The sequence below is a fragment of the Bos taurus genome, chromosome 1 (assembly GCF_002263795.3).
Source record: "Bos taurus isolate L1 Dominette 01449 registration number 42190680 breed Hereford chromosome 1, ARS-UCD2.0, whole genome shotgun sequence".
Lineage (NCBI taxonomy): Eukaryota > Metazoa > Chordata > Mammalia > Artiodactyla > Bovidae > Bos > Bos taurus.
In genome coordinates, this window is record NC_037328.1 from 85,405,396 (window position 1) to 85,431,631 (window position 26,236).

At 37.0% G+C, this 26,236-nt stretch overlaps 2 long non-coding RNA genes across 4 annotated transcripts in view; one reads left to right on the plus strand and one right to left on the minus strand.

Moving 5' to 3' along the window:
• Window positions 1-6,939, minus strand: part of LOC104970940 (uncharacterized) — a 56,434-nt gene extending 49,495 nt beyond the window's left edge. For both annotated transcript variants that reach the window (XR_009495121.1, XR_804356.4), the window contains exons 1-2: window positions 4,938-6,939; window positions 4,751-4,819 (exon numbers count right to left, since the gene is read on the minus strand). This is a non-coding gene — a long non-coding RNA (uncharacterized lncRNA). The remainder of the gene's footprint in view (window positions 1-4,750; window positions 4,820-4,937) is intronic.
• The window catches only part of LOC132345662 (uncharacterized), a 183,425-nt gene that overhangs the window by 85,257 nt on the left and 71,932 nt on the right, over window positions 1-26,236 (plus strand). The window lies entirely within an intron of this gene.

Genomic DNA, 26,236 nt, shown 5'->3' on the forward strand with positions numbered 1-26,236 from the left:
AAGGTCTTTAGCTTACACTTGAAAAAGAATTATCTTATATAGAAGGTAACATTAATAACTAAGCAGTTACAATAGGAGGAAAGAGCAGAAAACACTGTGTTGCATTTTCTTTCTCCCCCCATCCTCTTCCCTCCCTTCCTTTCGGCAGTTCTTCCCTCCTTCCTCCTTTGCTTTCTTTTCTTTCTTTCCATTCCTACCCATCTCCCTTGTTATAAACAATGGAAGCCCATCTTTGGATTATTAGAGAATTATCATAGATCTAATTGATGCATAAGTAGACCTCAGGAGAATATGGCATATCTCTATTCAAAGAACAGATTGTAAACAGATTGATATTCTGCTTTTCTTTTTTCCTTTCCCTCTTCTCTCATTTTAGAATTAGGGAAAACAAAAATAACCAGATGTGAGTGCCAGAGAGAGCTAAAATTGCTTGTGCTTCTTCTATTTCCTTTTCTTTTTTAGACACTAGAGCACTTCGGGTGATTTTTTTTCCTGAAGCTCTGTAAGATCATGGGCCCCAGTTGATTTCCTCACTACTATACTCCTGGCATTTAGTATTGTGCCTACATATTTGTTGAGTGATTGAATTAATGGGATGTCTATTAATATCCTGTCCAAAAAATTGAGGATAAAGGATGGGTAGATACAGAACCAGTTAACATAAATAACATAAACATTATGTTTTCTTTAATTTTATTTTCTTTAATCTGCAAAAGTTCTATAGAGAATTTCCCAAAACGTATTTAACAAAACGTTAGCTCTGAAGAATAGATAGATTTTTAAAATGCAAAATAGGTGAGGAAAGTCTATGAAAAAAATTGTTTAGGATACTCTATATTATACAAAGTTCAAAGAGATATTTACAATATGATTTCTCAGAGTTTTTCAGGTCCAAATTGTCACTGTAAATTTCTTAGAGCAGGATATAACATGCTACATTTTAAAGATTATTTGACTATGTTCCTCTTTTACTTGGCACATCTTATAGAAAGACTATTCCATAAAACACAGTTTGGGAAAAGTAGCATCTTCATTCAGCTTTACTTTCTTTAATTATCTTTTGAATTTAAGTTCTAATTTCTTTCACTGTACACGATACCCTTAAGCACAAAATGTGAATACAATTAACAGTACTGAATTTTACACATAAAAATAGTTAAGATGGTTAATTTTATGTTCTGTTTTTTTAAATCACAATTAAAAGTTTAAAAATACTCCCCAAATATTACTTTACTAAAAATAGATGAATCAGTATTTTACCTAAGGGCTATAATAATGAACCAAAAATTTAATGTTATTGCCAAATAAAGGGCATGATTTGGGGCTACAACCTTTACTCAGTTGTATTACATATCTGGATGCTGTATTCTCAGTAAGTATCTTGGTTTTGAACATTGACTTATGGATCTCTTAGTGTGTGTTTTTAGTAATATTGTTTAGGATGACTATGCAAAAAGATCTGTAGATGTGTAGGGAAAGTTTATTGTGGTTTAGTAGAGTGAGTTTAAGACTAAGGCACAAGAAATTGTGCCAAAAAATTGATATTGTTACTGACTCGGAGTGGTACATTAAGTAAACCCTGGTTATCTTATGGATAACGTTTCTTTATCCATAAGATATTTACTTCTTCCTTCCAGCATGGTTATCCCATCTTACATGGAACTCTAACAGTCACAGCAGATAAAGGCAAGAGGTAAGAGGCTACTTGGCCTCCCTTCCTCCATGGCCCTAAGTATCCCCAGAGAGCCCGAGAGCTCAAGGGAACATAGTTTGAAAATCATGATGTTAGATAATCTTTAGTTTTACCCAAGCCTTTTTCCTACCACTTGAAGTAAGACTGAAGCAGAAAAGAATATTTGTGTCCATATTAAAGCCTGTGAACCCCTGTAATGTTATACAGACTCACACAGCATTTAGCTATTACAGAATGTAGAATACTGCCATACCACATGTGGCAAGCACCTTTTGAATTTCAACATATATTTTAGATTAAAAAATAAGAAAAATATTACCAGAATGTATCCTTCCCTCAGTCATTTTATGGATACATTTCAAGATACCAACATGATGGTGGATTAAATTTGAATGCAAATATTGTCACTGAGAAGTTGCCCATTTGTATGGTTTCTAAGACTCTCTTATTTTTAATGAGCAAGGTTTTACTAAAAACAAAAAGTGTTAATTACATAAATATGCGTATTCTTTTCAAAGCATACACTATATTATGGTTAAAAAAATAGAAAAATGAATGCAAAACTATTTCAACAGAAGTACTGCTTCTTGAACAGCCTTTAAAATTATGACATGTTTACTGGGAAAATACGTTACTTGTGACAGGGGTTACAAAAGCAATATTAACCTTCTTGAAATTTAATAGCAAAGCCAGACATGTAAAAATCAGTACCAGACATGGTCACATAACTACTTTTGTTAAGATTGTATGTAGGATAAAACAGATATTTAAAACTACATTAAGATGTGGGTAAGTAAATGGGCCTTTAGAAGATTCACAGCACACATGCATCATGAATAAAATCTTGATGCAGATTGTGCTAAGGATAGCATTCTTGGAAATGAAAAACCTTGTTTTTTTCTTTTGCTTTTGTTATATTAGGGACTGTTGCTTTTGCAACAAGGTGTCAGACATTAAATTTGCCCTTACATATACATATATCTATCTTTTGAAGGCAGGCATTTGTTTACACTGACAAGCTACCAAACACTTTTGCTGCATTTAATATGTGACTAATGAGTTTTTCTCATTTATAATCAAAGAGGATGTTTGCTTCTGCAAAAAAATATATGATTTACCTAAACATAGCATTGATATTAAGCCAAGAACTCCATGGTAGTAGTTTAAAGATGTAATGAAATATAGATTATAAAATTTTACTTACCATCAAATACAAGTTTGTTTTACAAAATAATTTTTTTCTGAAATTTATTGTCACTATAATTTTATCATATAATGTTATTTATCATGTAACATTGATATTTAAAAGAGATTCATGTTTTAAATTATTTCATTGTTTTTATAACCCTAAAATATTTCATTAAAATCTCTGAAAGCGTTTTTACTTATTTTAGAGAGTGCTCTAGCTTGACACATATTAAAAAAATAAAGGTCAAAAGTCATAAAGGATAATAGCTGATGGTTTTGATAATGCTAATTATATATTACTGAGAATAAAAGTAGAAAAGGAAATATGAATACTAAAGAAAGATAAACATCCCAATGCTGGATTTAAAAAAAATAATGAAAAAACTCTTAAAATGTCTTTGTACTTCACTGTCATAATTCAAAGACATAATGAAGCCTGAATTAAAAATGTCAGTTTCTGTGAGTGTTGATAACTTGGTTCTTTGTTGGGCAAGTCAAAATGTGTCTGTTTGATAGGCAAAAATGACAGACTAAAAATGGGAGAAGTTGGATCTAAAAAAAGAAACACACACACATACACAGACACTCGACTTTAAAAAAGGTCCATAATGTACTTAAAGGAGAAGACCTGTAGGGTAGGAGGCAGTATCTTTAGGAAGTCACCGAGCAGCACTAAAAGGCAATGTCCACGGCCAATCAAAACGATTTCTGTGACTGCTGGGGCTCTTGCATCCCCATCTTTACACTAGACTGGAAACCCTTTGTACTAATTACCAGACTGTACCAGATTTTCTGGTTCAGTTCAATCCTATAATTGACTGACAGTGATGGGCAAGGAAGGGGAAAAATTCAGGCTCAACACTGCAAGCAGAGGGTCAGAAATGGTTTCACAGAGAGCTGGTCACAGCCTGGCATTAAAAGCAGGGTTAAGCAAGCATCATCAGCACTTTCTTCTAATTCTCAGGTTAAAAAGGAAATGAGGAAGAAAAAACAACAGTCCAGGCTGTTCTCCTCTTACAGACCAGTTCTTAGCGTGCAACCATTTTGCAAAAAATAGAGAATAGCTTCATGTGTAAATGGTAATTTTAGATGTCATTAATTTTTATTTTGCTTTTTGGAAATAGAGGTTTTTCTCCAAGAACTCAAATAGGGTCATTTTGCTAAAGTTCAACAGTCTTTTGTTTATTTACAGAAACTCGCTCCTCTCCTACTTGGATAACTGTGGTAATTCTAGGAAAAACAATGCTGCTATTTAATTCCTAGGGCTAAAAAAATCATTAAAGTGCAAGTCTTATTTAGAGAGCCTGTGATAGGTTACGTAATCAAACTTAAGGATTTGAAAGCATCATAATTCTCACCTCTTTTGCTTGTTTGTAATTCTCTGATTTGGATTTACTGTATGTCTTTAGTAATAAAATGGTTTAGTAATAAAGTAAAATACATGAACCCATACTTTTTAAAACAAAAGTTTGAATAATAATTTACATGACTTGCAGTTAATTCATTAAAGAAATAGAACACATTGAGCACTGGATTAAAGACTTAATCGGCTGACCATCATTTGTTATTTGCTTAGAACTGTTCTCCTCCCACTTTATTTATAACCAAAAGAGCAACCTCTAGCTTTAGCTACACCAAACATTAAAAAAGCAGGTGCCAGAATCAGGGTCAAAATGAGACTCAGGCCATTCAGTAGGCAAGTGAGAATTATGTACTATCTTGTTGAGGTCAATTGACTTGAAATTTAATCACAGGTTAAGCCCCCTTTCTTTCCAGGCTAAAGAGTAAGCAACACCTGTGCCAGCAGCAGCTCACATTGCAGTTGACATAGCAGCCAGTTCAATTTTTAGTTACAAGTCAATTACTTACAGGAATAGAAAGGGAACATTTCATTCATTCCATGGATGGTCACTTTCCCGGAGAAACCTGTCAGGCTTTCTTTCTCCAAAAGAAGAAAAGAGAAGAAAAAAGTGAAAGTTAAAAATAAGTGATATGCTGCAAAAGTTCTAGAGCTAGGCCAGCACACTACAGCAGAGAAGTTGCGCAAATGGCTTACCTTCCAAATACTGAACAGAGCTGTCTTGGCAATGAGGCCTATCCCTGCTGATAAGTCCTGGGACTTGCCTCATCAGAGAATCAAAACAGGTGAAATGATAATACGTGATCTACACCTGAGAAGAGGGCCAGCTAACTGTATGAAAGGAGAGAGCAAATGAGTAAACTGTCTTTCCCCAGCTACAGTCAGCCCTTGTGCAAGGGGAGTTTCAAATGCACTGGCTATAGACTTTTGTCCAAAGCTGTGGTTCTTTTTTTTTCCTCTTTTTTTCTTCTTTCTTTCTTTTCTTTTCTTTCTTTTTTTTTTTTTCCTTAGTGAAGCTAGATTAGTTCATACAAAACTCAACAATACAGCACTGAAACCCATTGTTGATATTCAACATTTTTCACATAGCGGAACAGAATAGACAATACGGTATCTAGGAAACCATGGGCTGGATTACAAACTGATGATATCTCATCCTTCTGGGGGCCTGTAATCCTTTTTATTACCTACCACAGTAAAAAAAAAAAAAATCACTGTGTGTGGGGGAAGTTCTTTCAGAATAAATCAGTAACATTGCTATTCTTAGGTAAATAGGATAAATGAAAATGAAGTCTTGCTTGTAACACTAAATCCCAAGTGCCATTTGCCTTTTATGCAAGTTAATAATTTTTAAATCTATCTTAACCTTTATATGAGCTTCCATAGGTTTAAAACATTAAAATATTTGTAGAAATTTGCTTAATAACAGTGTTTAAAATTAACTTGGACTTTCAATTTCTTATGATAAATACCTGGAAAGTTCATTTCAAAGAACCCATATTGATGCTAAGGGCTGAGTACAAAATAGTTTTCATTAATTTGTATTAAAATACTTGTGTTGGATTATTAATATACTATATTTATTTCCTCCATTAAGAACACACTGAACTCCAAAATTTGGGGGCTTACTTTCCTGATATCTAGTTTAATACATTTTTTTAAACTTTTTTGACCCCATGTCATTTAAACTGTTCATTGTTTTTAAATGCATTTCCTGATCATGTTTAACTGCAAAGCCATTCTATGCGAGGAAGTTATGCCTATTAACCTTTTAGAAATCTGGTCCAATCCCTTTTTAAGATGCAATCCAGTTCCCATACTTTTCTTAAGCCTGCAAATGGTCTAGGTAGCCACAGAAGTGATTGTTCCTACCAGTTTCTTTTCATCACTTCTGCAATTGACCAATTGACAACTGATTGATGGTTATCTTTTCACTTCAACAATGAAAGAAATTACCATCACTATAGCTATGTACAGTAAATGCCTCCAGAGTAAATTACATGATTCTAAAATTCTCCTTAGCTCACTTAGTAAAACATCAACACAAAAAAGTTTCTTTTTGCGCCTCCTTTCCTGTACCACAGATTTGGCCTTTTCTGTCAGCTGCAAAAAAAGAACTTGACAGCTTCTTTAAAAAGAGGAGTATAAAGGAACTTGAATAAAGGATGGCACTGGGCCTGTCTCAAGCAAGTGGCCATTCTTTGCACTTGGAAAAAAATTAGGCATGTGAGCACAGATAAGCCCTATAAGAATACTCTAACGATCATTCCCAGTGACCTTGAGATTCTCTTTCCTTCTGTAACCATTCCTGAACATCAGACTGACAACATAGATTCTGAACATGAATCTCCAACTTATTTTGAGTAGGTGTTGTTTCTCATTGAAAAGATAACATCCTTAAAAATTTAAACTCCTTTACTGCACTGCAAAGACTCCCCCTGCTCTTTCTAAAAGTGCTCAAACAAGTGCTATTATGCAAGTGTCACATTCGTTATGATATGTTGATGGCCATGAGGTTTAAATTCCACCACCAAATCTAAACTTAAATGTCTCTATTTTTTTCCCTCACATCAAAGTCCTGAATCTTGTCAAAGATGGATATTCAAACATTTTTTCTATTCCTGTACAATTAAAGTTATTATTATTATTTTTGGTGATGTAAATATGCTATGAAAGATTGAACTGATTTACTCTCTTATTCCACTCCCATCCCTCTATAAGATCTTGTTTAAAAGTGAAAAACACACCCAAACAGACAAGAAACATGACTTCTCACTATTTCGCCTTGATGTCCTAAGTCCATAGAATTTGTTTTATTGAATGTCACAGCGTAAACTGAACTACAGTTTTATTGTGTAGAATGACTTGACAGTGTTCGCAGCTTTTTCTCTCTCAATGTTAGGCTCCTCTGTCCATAGTATTTTCCAGGCAAGAATACTGGAGAGGGTTGCCATTTCCTTTTCCAGGGGATCTTCCTGACCCAGAGATTGAACTCTTGTTTCTTGCGTCTCCTGCATTGGCAGGTGAATTCTTTACCATTGCATCACCTAGGAGCCCCACATATTCTATAAATATATGTATGTGAGAGCATTAGATACTGTCACTCAATACTGGCATACTGACAGCACTAAATAAGTTTTGTTTACTTAAACAAATTAATGTCTTCCCTGTTACCTTTGCTGTACTTGCTATAGCAGTGATATTATTATTCAAAATATCCCAGATAAAATTCATGAAACATCACTTTTATATCTTTACACTTGCTCTCCAAAGACCTATGTACTAGTCTAGTCTATAGCAGGTCATACAAGCATTAATAGAACTGCTTTGAAGATGATCTGATCTTCCATCTTAACCCACAACATCACTGTTGGAATAACCTCTCTCTGACTCTGCTTTTGCCATGTTACATACACCTTGGTTTTAAAATCTATGATACTTCTCTCTCTCTTTTTTTGTGTGTGTATATGTGTGTGTGTGTGAATCAAGAAAAGTAGAATTATATGATACAACGTAGGTTTGGTGGTTAAAGAATCTGCCTGCAATACAGGAGACCTGGGTTTGATCCCTGGGTCAGGAAGATCCCCTGGAGAAGGGAATGGCTACCCATTCCAGTATTCCTGCCTGGAGAATACCATGGACATAGGAGCCTGGTGGCCTACAGTCCATAGGGTCAAAAAGAGTTGGACAGGACTGAGCGGCTAACTCTTTCCTTTCTTCTGTTTGGTTCTTGGGCATCATTTGTGGTGTAAGGGAAACAGGGACCTGGTTAACAGAGGTGATCCTCTGCTTGCTGACAGGTACTGAGTGGTGCCGTAACACCAGCAAGGAGCAGCCTTCCTGTATCCTGCTTACACTGGGTGAACCTCTGGAGGGTCATACTTATTTTTGGGTCCTCAGTTTTGAGAAGGATACTTCAAATCAGAGGTTGACAAGTAATATTAACTCAGGTGGGTTGGACTCTGGAAAACACGTGAGTGATGGTTGAAAGAATTGGGCTGCTGCTGCTAAGTCGCTTCAGTCGTGTCCGACTCTCTGCTAAGTCGCTTCAGTCGAAAGAATTGGGCATTCAGAGTTTTTAAAAAGCTATCCTAGTGATTCTAAAGTGAAGCCAAGTTTTGAGAATCATTGTTCTAAGCTAGTGATTCTCAAAGTATTGCCCTCGATCAGCTGCATCCTCTGTCTTCAGCCTACTGTCTTCACTTTTAGTTCACAGATGGCTCGAGAGAGATGGGAGTACCAACGTAATCTTTCTGTCAAGACAGGAGATACGGGCTTGAGAGCCACTGGAATAGAAATGGCAATGGAAACTAGCAGAATAGATGAATGGTCTGAAGGAACATTGCATGTACAGTGAGGAAATAACAACAAGGTTTGCAACTCAGGGAATACCCACAATTTGAGTTAGGAGGAGGAAGAAACACTGCTAGAGGAGAGACCTGGCACAGAGGCAGGTCGAGACCATGGACACCCCAGTGGCTTCGAAGACAGGCTGACCAATCAGCAATGTCAGATGAGGCAGGCAGTTGATTAGGCTGATCTAAGAAAAGGACAAAAGAGTTGGCTGGAAGAAAGTCACTGCTAACCTTTGACCAAGGAATTTAATACTGGGGTGGAGGAAAAAGTCAGACTATGGAGATTCAGAAGAGAATGGGAGGAGAAGAATGAGGTGCAGTAGGTATAAAAAATATTTTTTCAACACTGGTTGGGAAAGGAGGAAAGAGGGCAGTTATTGGGAGCAGCAGCCTCCAAGAAGCCAGTGTTAGGGAAGAAGTTTTCATATTTTAAGAACTAAAGGAAGAAGCCTTCAGTTCAGTTCAGTCGCTCAGTTGTCGTGTCTGACTCTTTGCGACCCCATGAACCACAGCATGCCAGGCCTCCCTGTCCATCACCAACTCCCGGAGTCCACCCAAACCCATGTCCATCAAGTTGGTGGTGCCATCCAGCCATCTCATCCTCTGTTGTCCCCTTCTCCTCCTGCCCTCAATCTTTTGCAGCATCAGAGTCTATTCAAATGAGCCAGCTCTCCACATCAGGTGGCCAAAGTACTGGAGTTTCAGCTTCCAGTCCTTCCATTGAACACCCAGGACTGATCTCCTTTAGGATGGACTGATTGGACCTCCTTGCAGTCCAAGGGGACTCTCAAGAGTCTTCTCCAACACCACAGTTCAAAAGCATCAATTCTTCGGCACTCAGCTTTCTTTATAGTCCAACTCTCACATCCATACATGACCACTGGAAAAACCATAGCCTTGACTAGACAGACATTTGTTGGCAAAGTAATGTCTCTGCTTTTTAATATGCTGTCTAGGTTGGTCATAACTTTCCTTCCAAGGAGTAAGCGTCTTTTAATTTCATGGCTGCAGTCACCATCTGCAGTGATTTTGGAGCCCAGAAAAATAAAGAAGCCTTGAGGAGACTGTATTTGTTGAAGTGGGAAGAAGATCTATCATGAGAACACAGAAGAAAGTGAGGAGTAGAAAAGAAGTAAGAGGACTCAGAGTTGCCTTAGGAGTGGAAAAAGAAAAGAAACATAGAAGGATTTATATGGAAAAATGGTTTGTGAAGGTAAAGAGTGTGTAATAAATAGGTCATACCGGATGGCACCAAGCTTCTTTTTGAAGCAGGAGTAAAATCATTCACTAAGGCTTTAATTTCTTTTTTTTCTTTTTTGAGTAAGAGATAGCAGAGGGTAAAGGTGCACAGAGATTTAGAAGAGGAAAAAAAGGATTGAGAAAAAAATGCATTTCTCAGAGGCTTAGCACTGGCTTTCTCCTTACTTCCACATTTCTAGTTTGCATACTTCTATAATGTTAACTCTTGCCTGCTTGACTTAGAGTAACTTAACTTTTCAGTAGCTCTTTCCCCACACTCTCCATAATGGTCCACGGTCTTCAGAATTGGCCCTTAACCATCTTCTCAACTCAGTCTGCACTTTCTCCTTGCCTATCACTCCCATGGCTTTATCAAATTGGTTATCAAATTCAAAGGCAGCCCTAGTCTTTCTCTTGAATTCTAGATCTGTATTTAGCTGTCCACTGAAGATTTAGTACCTCAGCTGCGTAGTATTTTAAATCAATCTGATTCTTGATTTGCTTCACTGTGAAACAACAAAAACATGTTCCCCTGTCTTCAACATCCTGTTCTGTCTTTACCACACTTAATTATGGTGAACTCCAAAGCAGGAAGCTATCAATGATCTCTTATTTCTCAATTCTGATAACTGATAATTGTCTAATTTTTAAAATTTTACTTTTCAAATATCACATCTTTTCTAATTCTTAATTTGAAGTTCAGCCCTCCATCGTGCCTTAGAGTAAGCTTCTAATAGATCTCTCAGGTTCTAATAATCTATTCCCTCTTTAAGCGTCTCCATTTTATGACCAGAGATGTTATTATAAAATGCAGATCTGTTAGTGTCTCTCACCTTTAATGACTATCCATTTCCTATTACTATGGTTTTCATAGTGTTTTCTGGAACCAAGGGTTCCATGGAGAGTTTTTTAAGAACTCCAAAATCAAATTATAAATATGATCTTGTATCACTGATGAAAATCTATTACTGTAGCATACATGGTACAGATGCACATGTTTGTGGTGAAAAGTGTTCTAAATGTACTATTAGATCTCTGGAGAATCCAGAGAAAAATCCAAGAATATGCACCCATTATGTTTGAAGAATAATAAGTATGAAAACTGATATGGCGAGGAAACTTTCCAAACCAAACGGGCAAAGTGCAAATATTGCCATTTTCTTTATTTTGCATGTCTTTGCATGCAATAAGAAAGGTTTATTACAAATAAACTACATAACACATGCATAACAGGAGGAAGTGCATACTTCTGAAACATCAAATAAAATGAGAAGAATGTGGAAAGATGTATTTGTACTTCTTGAATAAAAGTGATAGTAGCAAAAATACAGGAGTAGTGATTTTTTATAAAAGTGACTACTGAAAATATGTTTGAGGAATCATCCAAGTTGCACAGATAAGTATTAACTCTTAAGAAAATGTTTTCTTTTCAAAGCAGTTTTAGTTTATTATATTCAGATCACCAATTTTTATTTTATTTGGATGCAGAGAAATTGAATCTGTCATTATTTTTATTGAGGTCTACTTGATTTGTAATGTTTCAGGTGTACAGTAAAGTGATTCAGATATATATACACATATTTACTTTTTCATATTCTTGTCCATTATAGGTTATTCAGTCAGTCAGTTCAGTCACTCAGTCGTGTCCAACTCTTTGTGACCCCATGGACTGCCGCACACCAGGCTTTCCTGTCCATCACCAACTCTTGGAGCTTGCTCAAACTCATGTCCATCGAGTTGCTGATGCTATCACTTTATTGGTTATTACAAGATATTGAATACAGTTCCCTGTGCCATGCAGTAAATCCTTATTTTTTAATCTATTTTATATATAGTTGTGTATATCTGCTAATCCCAAATTCCTAATTTATCCCTCCCCCTTTCTCCCCTTTGGTAAACCATAAACTTGTTTTCTGTATCTGTGAGTCTATTTCTGTTTTGTATGCAAGTTCATTTGTATCATATTTTTAGATTCCACATGTAAGTGATATAATGTTTGTCTTTGACTTCATGAAGTATGATAATCTGTATGTCCATCTATGTTGCTGTAAATGATGTTATTTCATTCTTTTTTATGGCTGGATAATAATACACATATATATCACATCTTCTTTATCCATTCATCTATTGATGGACATCTAGGTTGCTTCCAGCTATTGGCTATTGGAAATCATGGTGCTATGAACACAGGGTGCATGTATCTTTTTGAATGAGAGTTTTCATCTTTTCTGGATTTACACTGAGGAATGAGATTGATGAATACTATGGTAACTCTCTTTTTAGTTTGTAAAGGAACCTCTATACTGTTCTCCATAGTGGCTACACTGGTTTACATTCCCACCAACGTGTAAGAATGTTTTTTTTTCTCTGTACCCTCTCTAGCACTTGTTATTTGTACACTTCACGATGATGGCCATTCTGACCAGTGTGAGGTGATACCTCATTTTAATTTGCATTTCTCTAATAATTGGTGATGTGAAGTATCATTTCATGTGCCTGATAACCATCTGTATGTCTTCTTTGGGTAAATGTTTATTTAGGTCTTCTGGTCATTTTTCTGTTGGGTTGTTTTTGTTTTAGGGTTTTTTTTTTAAATATCAAGCTGTATAAGCTGTTTGTGTTTTTGGAAATTAATCCCTCATCTGTCACATAATTTGCAAATATTTTCTCCCATTCCATAGATTTTTGTTTTGTATATGGTTTCCTTTGCTGTGCAAAAGCTAAGTTTAATTAGATCCCATTCATTTATTTTTGCTTTTGTTTTTATTACTGTAGGCAATGGGTGCAAAAAAAATACTACAGCACTTTATGTCAGAGTGTTCTGCCTATGATTTCCTCTAGGGGTTTTATAATATCTGGTCTTACATTTGGGTCTTTAATACATCTTGAGTTTATTTTTGTATATAGTGTTAGAGAATGTTCTAATTTAATTCTTTTACACATAGCTGTCTAGTTCTCCCAACGCGACTTATTGAAGACAGAATCTTTTCTGCATTGTGTGTTCTTGCCTTCTTTGTCATAGGTTAATTGACTGTAAATGTATGGGTTTATTTCTGAGCTTTCTTTTTTTTTAATTAATTTTAATTGGAATATAGTTGCTTTACAATGTTGTGTTAGTTTCTGAAAAGTGAAAGTGTTAGTTGCCCAGTTGTGTCCGACTCTTTGCAACCCCATGGTCTGTAGCTTGCCAGGCTCCTCTGTCCATGGAATTCTCCAGGCAAGAATACTGGAGTGGGTTGCCATTTCCTACTCCAGGGGATCTTCCTGACCCAGGGGTCCAGCCCTGGTCTCCTGCATTGCAGGCAGATTCTTTATCATCTAAGCCACCAGGGAAGCCCATGTTCCTTTCTATTGTATAGCAAAATGAATCAGCCATACTTATATGTATATACCCTCCCTTTTGGACTTCCTTTCTATTCAGGTCACCAAGCTGCATTAAGTAGAGTTCCCTGTACTATACAGTATTTCTCATTAGTTATCTATTATATACACAGTATCAATAGTGTATATGTGTCAATCCCAGTATCCAGTTCCTCCTGCTCCCTTTCCCCCTTGGTATCCATACATTTGTTCTGTATGTCTGTGTCTCTGTTTCAACTTTGTACATCGTATCATCTGACCTTTTTTTTTTTATTCCACCTATCTGTATTAATATACAATATTTGTTTTTCTCTTTCTGACTTATTTCACTCTATATGACACTCTCTAGATCCATCCACATCTCTACAAATGATACAATTTTGTTCCTTTTTATGGTTGAGTAATATTCCTTTGGGCTTCCCTGGTGGCTCAGATGGTGAAGAATCTGCCTGAATGCAGGATACCTGGGTTTGATCCCTAGGTCAGGAAGATCCCCTGGAGAAGAGAATGGCTACTCACTCCAGTGTTCTTGTCTGGAAAATTCCATGGTCAGAGGAGCATGGCAGGCTGTATAGTCCATGGGGTCACAAAGAGTTGGACACTACTGAGTGACTAACATGCATATACACAATGTTGCTGTGTATATACGTACCACACCTTCATTATCTGTTCCTCTGTTGATGGACATTTAGGTAGGTTCCATGTCCTGGCTATTGTAAATAGTGCTGCTGTGAACATTGCAGTGCATGTATCTTTTTAAATTATGGTTTTAGGCTGGGTATAGGCTCAGTAGTGGGATTGCTGGGTCATATAGTAGTTCTATTTTTAGTTTTAAGAAACTAAAATCATACTGTTTTCCATAGTGGCTGTATTAGTTTATAGTCCCACCTATTTCTGAGCTTTCTATTTTGTTCCATTGATCTAGTGTCTGTTTTTGTTTCAGGATCTTACTGTTTTGATTACCGTAGATTTGTAGTATTGTTTGAAGTCAGGGAGCTTGATTCTCCCAGCTCTAATCTTTCTCAGAATTGTTTTGGCTAATGGGGGTCTTTTGTGTTTCTATGCAAATTAAAAAATTTTTGTTCCAGTTCTGTGAAAAATGTCATTGGTAACTTGATAGGGATTGCTTTGAATCTATAGATTGCTATGGGTAGTATGATCATTTTAAAATATTGATTCTTCCAGTCCCAGGATGAGTGGTATATCTTTCCATCTGTTTGTGTCATCTTTAATTTCTTTCATTAGCATCTAGTAGTTTTTGGAATACAGTTCTTTTGCTTTCTTGGGTAGGTTTATTCCTAGGTATTTTCTTCTTTTTGATGTAACGGTATGTGGATTGTTTCCTTAATTTCTCTTTCTTATAGTGCATTATTAATATATAGACATTAAACAGATTTTTGTAAATTGACTTTGTATCCTGCCTCTTTATTGAATTCACTGATGAGCTCTAATAGTTTTCTGATAGCAATGTTAGATTTTCTATGTATAGTATCATGTCATCTGCACACAATGACAGTTTTACTTCTTCCTTTCCAATTTGGATTCCTTTTATTTTCTTATTTCCTTTTCTTCTCTGATTGCTGTGGCTAGGACTTCCAAAACCATGTAGAATAAAAGTAGCCAGAGTGGACATCTTTGTTTTGTTCCTGATCTTAGAAGGAAGGCTTTCAGCTTTTCACTGTTGAGTATGATGTTAGCTGTGGATTTGTCATGTATGAACTGCCTCCCTCCTTGAAGTGGTCATAGCAGGAATAGAATTAGGATTAGAGCTTGAAGGGGAGACATGATCCACCAAGGGAGAAGGAGCAAATGGTGAAGAGAACATGTCCTGCCATGTTCATTCTGTATGGCTTTTCACAGATTACTTAATCCCTTTTAATCTGATTTTATTAGCTGTAAAATGAGGTTAATAAAAACACAATTTGGCCTGTTCTTTTTCAGGGAAAAAAAAAAAAGCCTCTGGGAAGGCTTCTAACCCAGTTCCTGGCACTTACTGGAGCAACAGTTGACTCTCCTGACAGCCAGACCATTTGCATCTCTTTCTTTTCCCTTCCTTTCTCTGCCTGGACACTAGTTGATGCCACTTCCTTAGGCTGCTCACATTTCATCTCCATGCAAAGCTGTCAGGGACTCACTGCAACTGAATTGCTTCCCTCTCATCAGGGTGGGCACCTCTACTGAAAGCAAATTCTGTATCTTGGTAGAGTGAAAAAGAAACTGGCCACATCATCATCGTTATTACTTTTTGAAGCACAAATTTAGAAGGTCTTTCTTGTAGACTCCCTGAAAAAGGCATCATCTTTTTACTCACTGTTTTCATTATTTTATTCCTCAAGCAAACATATTAGACAATTAAAACAAGTTGGTTTCAAGCTTTTCAGTGTTTCAATTAAGATTTTTATGTTCAGTATTCAGTGGTATGTAATTTTGGAAGTATGATGCCAATTTTAATTAATTTTCATAGGTTTGCTAATTAAAACAATTAAGATGTAGGTCTTATGCTTTGGAAAAATAATTGGAGGAACTCTTGAACATTATCCTTGAGGTTTCACACAAGCATGAAATGGTGTAAATTTGTTTTAAAAATAGCTGGAAACCCAAAAGAAGTAATTATAACATCAAAGTTGTGTCTGCATCTATCTTTTAAAAAAATTATAGTAGATAAAATTTTCCTTGAGTTTCTGGAAGCTGATTCTGCCTGCCTCTGTGTTCATGGTGGTAATTAGGAGTAATACTAAATAAATTTTCAATAACAGCATGACATGGAAACTTTAAACTTTGGAGATAAATGTCAACAAGACAAAGTACTGAGAGATGAAAAAATGAGAGAACAAATACAGAAAACCCAAAGGAATGGAAGGAGAAATATGTAATGTAAATTAATAATCCTATTGCCAACAGGATACAGTCCTTGAGATAAATGGGTTTCCAACTTTTTTGAAGTCACAGATCTTTAGAGTCAAAGCACACTTCCTAGAAGGTTCACACAGAACATAATTCTTAATAGTAGTAGTAATATGATAGTGTATATGAAAAGAAAAATGAACAAGAAGCATGAATACTCCAACTGTTTAGCAAAGTGGTTAAATGCAAGAACTCTGGTGTCACAGTATCTAGGTTTTAATCTTCGCTGTGCCTCTAAAATAGGGGTAGTAAAACCTATCCCAAAGGGTCGTTGTAGGGACTAAATGAGTTATTATATGTAAATCACTTAGAACAATATTCTATCCAAAATAAAGATTAGTTATATTTATAAATATCCTCACAAATATTTAAAATATGAAAAATTAGTGATTTCTGCAAGCAATCTCCCCATTATTTAGTTTATCCATATGTTGTTATTCAATCTTGGCAGAGGCCTAGAGTTTTGGCAAACAAGGATTTAAAATCTCAGTATATTTATCACGGGTCATAAAAATGTTAATACCCTTTGATTCGATAATTTTGCCTTAAGGAACCTAGTCAAAGGAAATAATAAAAATGAAAAAAGTATTAACAAAATTATTCACCACAGCATTATCTAGGAATAAAAATTAAAACTAAATGTCAGAAAACAGGGGAATAAATAAGGATTCTTTACATAGATGATGACATATTTAAAAGGTACAATATACACTAGCTTAAAAAATGTTGGCCTCTGGCTATCTTTCATAATGAATGTTAATTACATGCACAAATGCTGATGGTATAGTGGTAAGAGAGCTCAGCAAAATATATAGTTGTATTTATAGTCTGATCCTCACTTTAGAAATATGTCTAGAACATACCTTTGAAAATGTAGTTAATATATTAACATTGTTTCATAGGGTTAGAACAAAGGTCATCAAACCTTTTCTGTAAAGTGCTGGCTGATGTAAACATTTTAGGTTTTGTAGACCATAGAGTTTCTGTCATAACTACTAGACTGTGCTGTGGTGGTATGGAAAGCAGCTGTAATTAACAGTCAACAGATGGGGGGGCAGGGTGGGGTGCTGTGTTCCAATAAAACTTAATTTACAAAAAATAGGCTTGCTGGCCATAGTTTGTCCACTTCTGGGTTAGATTTGCAGATGCATTTATTCTTTTTAAATATTTTTCTTAATTTTCTACAGTGAGAAAAGGATAAATTACTTTCACACTAAAAAATTAAAACGATGTGTTATAGAAAGCAAAATATCCTCTGCTATAAAGAATAAGAGATACCATCAGTTCAGTTGAGTCACTCAGTCCTGTCTGACTCTGCAACTCCATGGACTGCAGCATGCCAGGCCTCGGTCCATCACCAACTTCTGGAGCCTACTCAAACTCCCGTACATTGAGTCAGTAATGCCATCCAACCATCTTATCCTCTGTTGTCCCCTTCGCCTCCCACCTTCAGTCTTTCCCAGCATCAGGATCTTTTCAAATGAGTTAGTTCTTCACATCAGGTGGCCAAAGTATTGGAGTTGCAGCTTCAGCATCAGTCCTTTCAGTGAATATTCAGGACTGATTTCATTTAGATTGAACTGATGTGATCTCCTTGCAGTCCAAGAGACTCTCAAGAGTCCTCTCCAGCACCACAGTTCAAAAGCATCAATTCTTCAGAACTCAGCTTTCTCTATAGTTCAACTCTCACATCCACACATGACTACTGGAAAAACCATACCTTTGACTAGACGGGCTTTTGTTGGCAAAGTAATGTCTCTGCTTTTTAATATACTGTCTAGGTTTGTCATAGCTTTTCTTCCAAGGAGCAAGCATCTTTTAACTTCATGGCTGCAGTCACCATCTGCAGTGATTTGGGAGGGGAGCCCCCCCAAAATAAAGTCAGCCACTATTTCCATTGTTTCCCCATCTATTTGCCATGAAGTGATGGGACCAGATGCCATGATCTTAATTTTCTGAATATTGAGTTTAAGCCAACTTTTTCACTCTCCTCTTTTACTTTCATCAAGAGGCTTTTTAGTTCCTCTTCACTTTCTGCCATAAGGGTGGTGTCATCTGCATATCTGAGGTTACCGATATGTCCCCTGGCAATCTTGATTCCAGCTTGTGCTTCATCCAGTCCAGCAATTCTCATGATGTACTCTGCATAGAAGTTAAATAAGCAGGGTGACAATATACAGCCTTGATGTACTCTTCCTATATGGAACCAGTCTGTTGTTCCATGTCCAGTTCTAACTGTTGCTTCTTGACCTGAATGCAGATTTCTCAGGAGGCAGGTCAGGTGGTCTGGTATTCCTATCTCTCTCAGAATTTTCAACAGTTTGTTGTGATCCACACATTCAAAGGCTTTGGCATAGTCAATAAAGCAGAAGTAGATGCTTTTCTGGACCTTTTTTGCTTTTTTGATGATCCAGCAGATGTTGGCAATTTGATCTCTGGTTCCTCTGCTCTTTCTAAATACAGCTTGAACATCTGGAAGTTCTTGGTTCACGTACTGTTGAAGCCTTGCTTGCAGAATTTTGAGCATTGCTTTGCTAGTGTGTGAGATGAGTGCAATTGTGTGGTAGTTTGAACGTTCCTTGGCACTGACTTTCTTTGGGATTGGAATGGAAACTCACCTTTTCCAGTCCTGTGGCCACTGCTGAGTTTTCCAAATTTGCTGGCATATTGAGTGTGCCAGCACTCAATTGGTACTTTCACAACATCATCTTTTAGGAATTGAAATAGCTCAGCTGGAATTCCATCCCTCCACTAGCTTTGTTCATAGTGATGCTTCCTAAGGCCCACTTGACTTCACCTTCAGGATGTCTGGCTCTAGGTGAGTGATCACACCATCGTGATTATCTGGGTCGTGAAGATCTTTTGTATAGTTCTTCTGTGTATTCTTGCCACCTCTTAATATCTTCTGCTTCTTTTAGGTCCATATCATTTCTGTCTTTTATTGTGCCCATCTTTGCATGAAATGTTCCCTTGGTATCTCTAATTTTCTTGAAGAGATCTCTAGTCTTTCCCATTCTATCATTTTCCTCTATTTCTTTGCATTGGTTACTGAGTAAGGCTTTCTTATCTCTCCTTGCTGTTCTTTGGAACTCTGCATTCAAGTGGATGTATCTTTCCTTTTCTCTTTTGCCTTTCACTTCTCTTCTTTTTACAGTTATTTGTAAGGCCTCCTCAGATAGCCATTTTGCCTTTTTGCATTTCTTTTTCTTAGGGATGGTCTTGATCACTGCCTCCTGTACAGTGTCATGAACCTCTATCCATAGTTCTTCAGGCACTCTATCAGATCTAATCCCTTGAATCTCTTTGTCACTTCCATTGTATAATCGTAAGGGATTTGATTTAGGTCATATCTGAATGGTCTAGTGGTTTTCCTTACTGTCTTCAATTTAAGTCTGAATTTGGCAATAAGGAGTTCATGCTCTGAGCCACAGTCAGCTCCTGATCTTGTTTTTGCTGACTGTGTAGAGCTTCTCCATCTTTGGCTGCAAAGAATATAATCAATCTGATTTTGGTGTTGACCATCTGGCGATGTCCATGTGTAGAGTCTTCTCTTGTGTTGTTGGAAGAGGGTGTTTGCTATGACCAGTGTGTTCTCTTGGCAAAACTCTTATTAGCCTCTGCCCTGCTTCATTCTGTACTCCAAGGCCAAATTTGCCTGTTACTTTAGGTATTTCTTGACTTCCTACTTTTGCATTCCAGTCCCCTATAACGAAGAGGACATCTTTTTTGGGTGTTAGTTCTGGAAGTTCTTGTAGATCTTCATAGCACCATTCAACTTCAGCTTCTTCAGCATTACTGGTCGGGGCATAGACTTGGATTACTATGTTATTTAATGGTTTGCCTTACAAACAAATAGAGATCATTCTGTTGGTTTTGAGATTGAATCCAAGTACTGCATTTTGGACTCTTGTTGATTATGATGGCTACTCCACTTCCTCTAAGGTATTCTTGCCTACAGTAGTAGACATAATGGTCGTCTGAGTTAAATCCACCCATTTCAGTCCATTTTAGTTTGCTGATTCCTAAAATGTCATTGTTCACTCTTGCCATTTCCTATTTGACCACTTCCAATTTGCCTTGATTCGTGGACCTAACATTCCAGGTTCCTATGCAATATTGCTCTTTACAGCATCGGACTTTACTTCCATCACCAGCCGCATCCACAGCTGGGTGGTGTTGTTGCTTTGGCTCCCTCTCTTCATTCTTTCTGGAGTTATTTCTCCACTGATCTCCGGTAGCATATTGGGCACCAACCAACCTGGGGAGTTCATCTTTCAGTGTCCTGTCTTCTTGCCATTTCATAATGTTCATGGGGTTCTCAAGGCAAGAATACTGAAATGGTTTGCCATTCCCTTCTGCAGTGGACCACATTTTGTCAGAACTGTCCACCATGACCCTTCTGTCTTGGGTGGCCCTACATGGCATGGCTCATATATATCGTTAGAAAATGGCTATTATAGACTTCTGTGATTTAAAAATTCATATCAGATCAACATCAGAAATGACATGCTTAAAAATAAAAGCCTTCAGTCACTGCATGGTAAACTTAAAGTCCAAATATTTTATGTAGGCTCTAAGGCCCAAAAAGACCTGACCTCTGGCTCTATCTCCCAGTTCATGTCTTACCACTCTCTCCCTTGGTCACTTGCTCCAGTAATGCTTGCGTTGATATGGGGCCCTGGGATTTAGCATTTAATGCAGACTTAAATAAACAGACTGTTAGCATTGTAAGAAGACTCTGCATACAAATCCAAGAGTCCTGGAAATGACTGAAAAAAATTACTCAGGCTTCTAAATTCTTTTTAAAAACCTGGTATTTTTATTGCATACACAAAATAGTCTAATATTTTATTAGTTTTCTTTATTTTTCATCCAGTCCACACAAATTTAAAGGAACCGACTAAAATACCAGCTAGCCTCAGATTTTATTTTTGAACTTACAAAAACTAAAATTTTATAAAGCACAATAGATAATTTTTAAAAATTAATTAATTCAGGCTGCACTAGGTCCTCCGTGCTGCATGTGCGCCTTCTCTAGTTGCAGTGGTTGGGGCTTCTCTTGGTGTGGAACACTGGGCTCTGGAGCGTGTGGGCTCAGTGGTTGCTGTTTGCTGTCTCTACAGCGTGGGCTTGCTAATTCTGGTGCAGAGGCTTAGATTCATATACATATATACATATGCCATATATCTATATGAATATATACACATATCTATCAAACTTTTAAAATTCTTACGAAGCAGGTAAAAGGAATGTCTGGTTTTATGTTGTATTTCTTGTATTATGAGAAATTTAAGTACATTCTAGTATGTTTAAAAGCCATTTATGTTTACTAGTTTCATGACCTTAGATTTTCTGTTATCCTTTAGTTGTCTTTCTTTGTGTGTGTGTGTGTGTGTGTGTATTGTAGGACTTATACTATGTTATGGAAATTAGCTTTTGTCTGTCATATGCTGCAAATAAGTTTTCTATTTTGTTTTTTGATTTTATTTATTATTTACTTTCTTTGCAATGGAGAAATTTTTAAAAATTAATGGTCAAATTCTTAGATCTTTGAAGTCTTCTGAAATTTAAATCATGCTTTGAAAGATCTGTTCTGCTCCAAGATTATTATTGTTGTTCAGTCACTAAGTTGTGTCTGACTCTTTGTGACCCCATGAACTGCAATATGCCAGGCTTCCCTGTCTGGGAGACAGAGTTGACTCAAACTCATGTCCATTGAGTTGGTGATATCCAACTATGTCATCCTATGTTGCTCCCTTCTGTCATTTTTCCCCCTTAGATCTTTGCTTTATTTAGGATTTATTTTATAGTAAGGAGTGATAGAAAATTATATACCACATTCTTCTGCTAATTTACTCAGGCAAGAGTCTCTGATTACCGAATGATACAACCTGGTTTCTTTAAACTATCAGGTATTTACCACTCAAAATACTCTGTAAAACCATATGACAAAAGAACTTAATATTAACATGTAAGAAGATGCTTTCAATGAGTTATTTAGAGCAGTTATTTTCTGAACTTCTTTTAAATACTACCTCTGTAACTTTTAAAAAATTTTTATTTATTTTTGGCTGTGCTGGGTGTTCACTGCTGTGCAGGCTTTTCTCTAGTTGAAGCAAGCAGGGACTATGCTCTAGTCGTGATACGTGGACCTCTCATTTTGGTGCTTCACTTGTTGCAGAGCATAGGCTCTCAGATGCGCAGGCTTTGCAGTTGTGACACATGGGCTCGCTAGTTGTGGCTCCTGGGGCTCTAGAACCACAGGCTCAGTAGTTGTGGTACATGGGCTCAGTGCTCCACCGGATGTGGGATCCTCCTGGACCAGGGATCAAAACCATGTCTCCTGCACGGACAGATGGATTCTTTACTACTGAGCCACCAGGAAAGCCCTACCTCTGTAATATTTGATATTTCCACATTAAATCCTATAATATTATTTCCTTAATACTTTAAATTACCTCTTTTTATGTTAGTAATTTTATTGAAAAAGGAAATTTTATATCATAATTTAGTATTTTAGTTAAATTTCTGAAAGCATACTAAAATAAATAAATACTGAAATACATTTTTAGCTACATACACTGATGTCTCCATACTGGAAAATGGTGATCTAGTTAAATATAGAAGTAAGGAGCTCCCTAAATTGAAATATTGGGATGAATAACAGAAATTTTGAGTTTTTAAAAATAATTTTATTTATTTATTTAATTTTGGCTGTACTAGGTCTTCACTGCTGTGCAGGCTTTTCTCTAGTTGTAAGCAGGGGGCTACTCTCTAATTTTATTGTGTCTTCTCTTGTGTAGCATGGTCTCCAGGGCACACGGGCTTCAGTAGTCATAGCTCCCCAGCTCTAGAGCACAGGCTCAATAGTTGTGGCATGTGGGCATAATTGCTCCATGGCATTTGGGATTTTCCCAGACCAGGGATCAAAATTATGTCTCCTGCATTGGCAGGTAGCTTCTTTACCACTGAGCCACCAGGAAAGCTCCTTAATTTTTATACTTGAAGTGTAACTGGTCAGGCAAATACTGTACACATACACTCACATATATACACAGTAAGTTTAGTAAGTTTTTCTAAAACTTACTAAAACAAAAGTAAGTAGAAAAGCTCAGTCTGCGTCTCTGGATGAAACAGTATCTATAATTGTAAAGAAGCACATCCCACTGTGTAAGTTTAGCTTTCTGCAGATTAAAACATGTACCACTGTATCAAAAATAATGCAGTAGCATGACCATAGAATATTTCATTTTGCCTAGTTTTTGAAAATGGATAGCTTCCACATTAATTCCAGGTAGTACAGGCTTTTTAAGAATGGGCTTCCCTTGTGGCTCATCTGGTTAAGAATCCGCCTGCAACGCGGGAGACCTGGGTTTGATCTCTGGCTTGGGAAGATCCCCTGGAGAAGAATACCTACTCCAGTATTCTGGCCTGGAGAATTCTATGGACTGTATAGTCCATGGGGTTGCAAAGAGTGGGACATGACTGAGCAACTTTCACTCACAGGCTTGAGAATGATAATAACCCTACTTGATTCCAGCTGAGTCCCTAGACATATAGAATAAATATATTATATATGTATATAAATTTATCTGGTGAAGATAAATCCTTTTGACAATATATTTATGTTTTATATTACTCTTTATCAACAAGTAGATGATGATTTGACAACTTATATTCAGACAATAGGATTTAAGTAATTAGTGAGATAATCTGAGGACTATAGTACTATATAGATTCCTGGAGAAGAAGGTTACTGAAGAAGAGGATGTTAGTTTTCAGTCAGACTGTATGTACAGCCACTAAGTGAACAAGGAGTTCTGCTGGGTTGTTCAGTGATAACTACAGTTTAGAAAAAAAAATAAAAGGGCTTTAAGTGGCAATTAATCCTGTAAAATCTCCCAATATCTAATAGTGTGTATTCAGGGCATGATACTATTTTGTGTTACTGCCTCCTGAAAAATGAAAACAAAGGTTGCTAGTATTTAGTAAATGATATGCTTACTATGTACCAGGTGTCTTAAAAATTGCATTTCATTTAATGCTCATGATATTTCCCCTATATGAGAGATGAGAAACTGGAGTCTCTGGGTAGTAATCTTGCCCAAGCCAAACAATTAGAAAGTAGAAAAACTTTGAGTAAAACTCAGGCTTCCCTGGTTGCTCAGCTGGCAAAGAATTCTGCAATGCAGGAGACCCCGGTTTGATTGCTGACAGGGGAAGATTCCCTGGAGAAGGGATAGGCTACTCACTCCAGTATTCTTGGGCTTCCCAAGTGACTCAGATGGTAAAGAATCTACCTGCAATGCAGGAGACCTGGGTTCAATCCCTGGGTTGGGAAGATTCCCTGGAGAGGGGAACAGCTACCCACTCCAGTATTCTGGCCTGGAGAATTCCATGGATCTGGCCTCTTCAGATTCATTAAAGTGGCTCAGATGGTAAAGAATCTGCCTGCAATGCAGGAGACCCGGATTTGATCCCTGGATCAGGAAGATCCCCTGGAGAAGGGAATGGCAGCCCACTCCAGTATTCTTGCCTGAAGCATTCCATGGACAGAGGAGCGTGGTAGGCTACAGTCCATGGGGTCGAAAAGAGTTGAACACAACTGAGCAACTACACATTCACTTTCAGGCCCTTAAAAGATCAAGTGTTAACCATGACAGCATGGTGCTTTCCCCATCAGTCTAGCTCCTTCCAAATCCTGAGACTAACCCTTCTTCTGTCTCAGAAGGTAAACCTGGTCAGAATAAAGCACCTGGATCTTACATGCAGTCCCTCTCCTGGCAGGAGGGAGGAGAGCAGTTCAAGGAGCCGAGTCTGGCTTTTACTTAGAAAGGATGTTGATGATAATTGGGGTAAATTGTTTTTTTTTTTTTTTTTAAACAAATCTGCAGGAGTTACATAAAACCAGTATCTCAAAATAAAAAGTTTTAGACTTTTGTAATAAGTAGTCTGTCATTCAGGCCATAAGTATTTATTTATCATCCATGGGGGTACAGAGCTCTGTATTAGCTTCCTGTACCCCTTCACTCATCCCCCCCACCCCCATTTAGTTCAAATAATTCATGCAGTCTGGGCTGAAAAGAAACAAACAACATATGCAGGATTTCATTTCATAAATCCCCCTGTGGGACACTGACTGGCAGCTCACTTCCCTGGGGTGTATAGAACACTTACACTAATGTAAAATATGAGAATATCAAATGAAATGTTTATGGAGAAGTTTCTAAGCTGCTACAGAAATTCTTTGTAGAAATTTGTTGCCAGGATTCCCCAAAATTAAAGAGAAATATCCTAATTAGAGTCAGCAAAAGAAAAAAAAATTTGTTACCATTTCCCAGAAGGTCACAATGTGCTATTCTAAAGGTGATTCTCAGATAATTTTGAGAAATAAGTTATCTGGTTCTATAAAACAGTAGTCAGTCAAAGGTAGTTACTCAGTGAGGATGTGGAAAAAAGGGGACCCTTGTGTACTGTTGGTGGACATGTACCGCCACTTTCTATACAGTGGGAAACTGTATGGAGGTTTTTCAAAAAATTAAAAATATGATCCAACAATTCCACTTTTGACTATTTATCCAAATAAAACAAAAACACTAACTGGAAAAGGTATATGCACTCCTGTGTTCATTGCAACATTATTTACAACCCAAATGTGGAAACAACCAAAGTGTCCATCAGTGGATGAATGGATAAAGAAGATGTGGCATATATATGTATATATATACACACACAATGCAATATTATCAGCTATAAAAAAGAACTCCGACTCTCTGTGATCCCACGGACTGTACCCTGCCAGACTCCTCTGTCCGTGGAGTTTTCCAGGCAAGAATATTGGAGTGAGTTGCCATTTCTTTCTCCAGGGGATCTTCCTGAGCCGGGGATCAAAGCTGGGTCTCCTGCATTGCAGGAAATTCTTTACTGTTTGAGTAGGGAAGCCCATAAAAAAGAACTGAATCTTGCCATTTGCAACAACATAGATGGAACTTGAGGGCATTATGCTAAGTGAATAAGTCAGAGAAAGACAATTACCATATGATTTCACTTACATATGAAATCTAAAAAACAAGAGAACCAGCAAAACAAAGCAGAAACAGACTCATAGATACAGAAACAAACTGGTAGTTGCCAGAG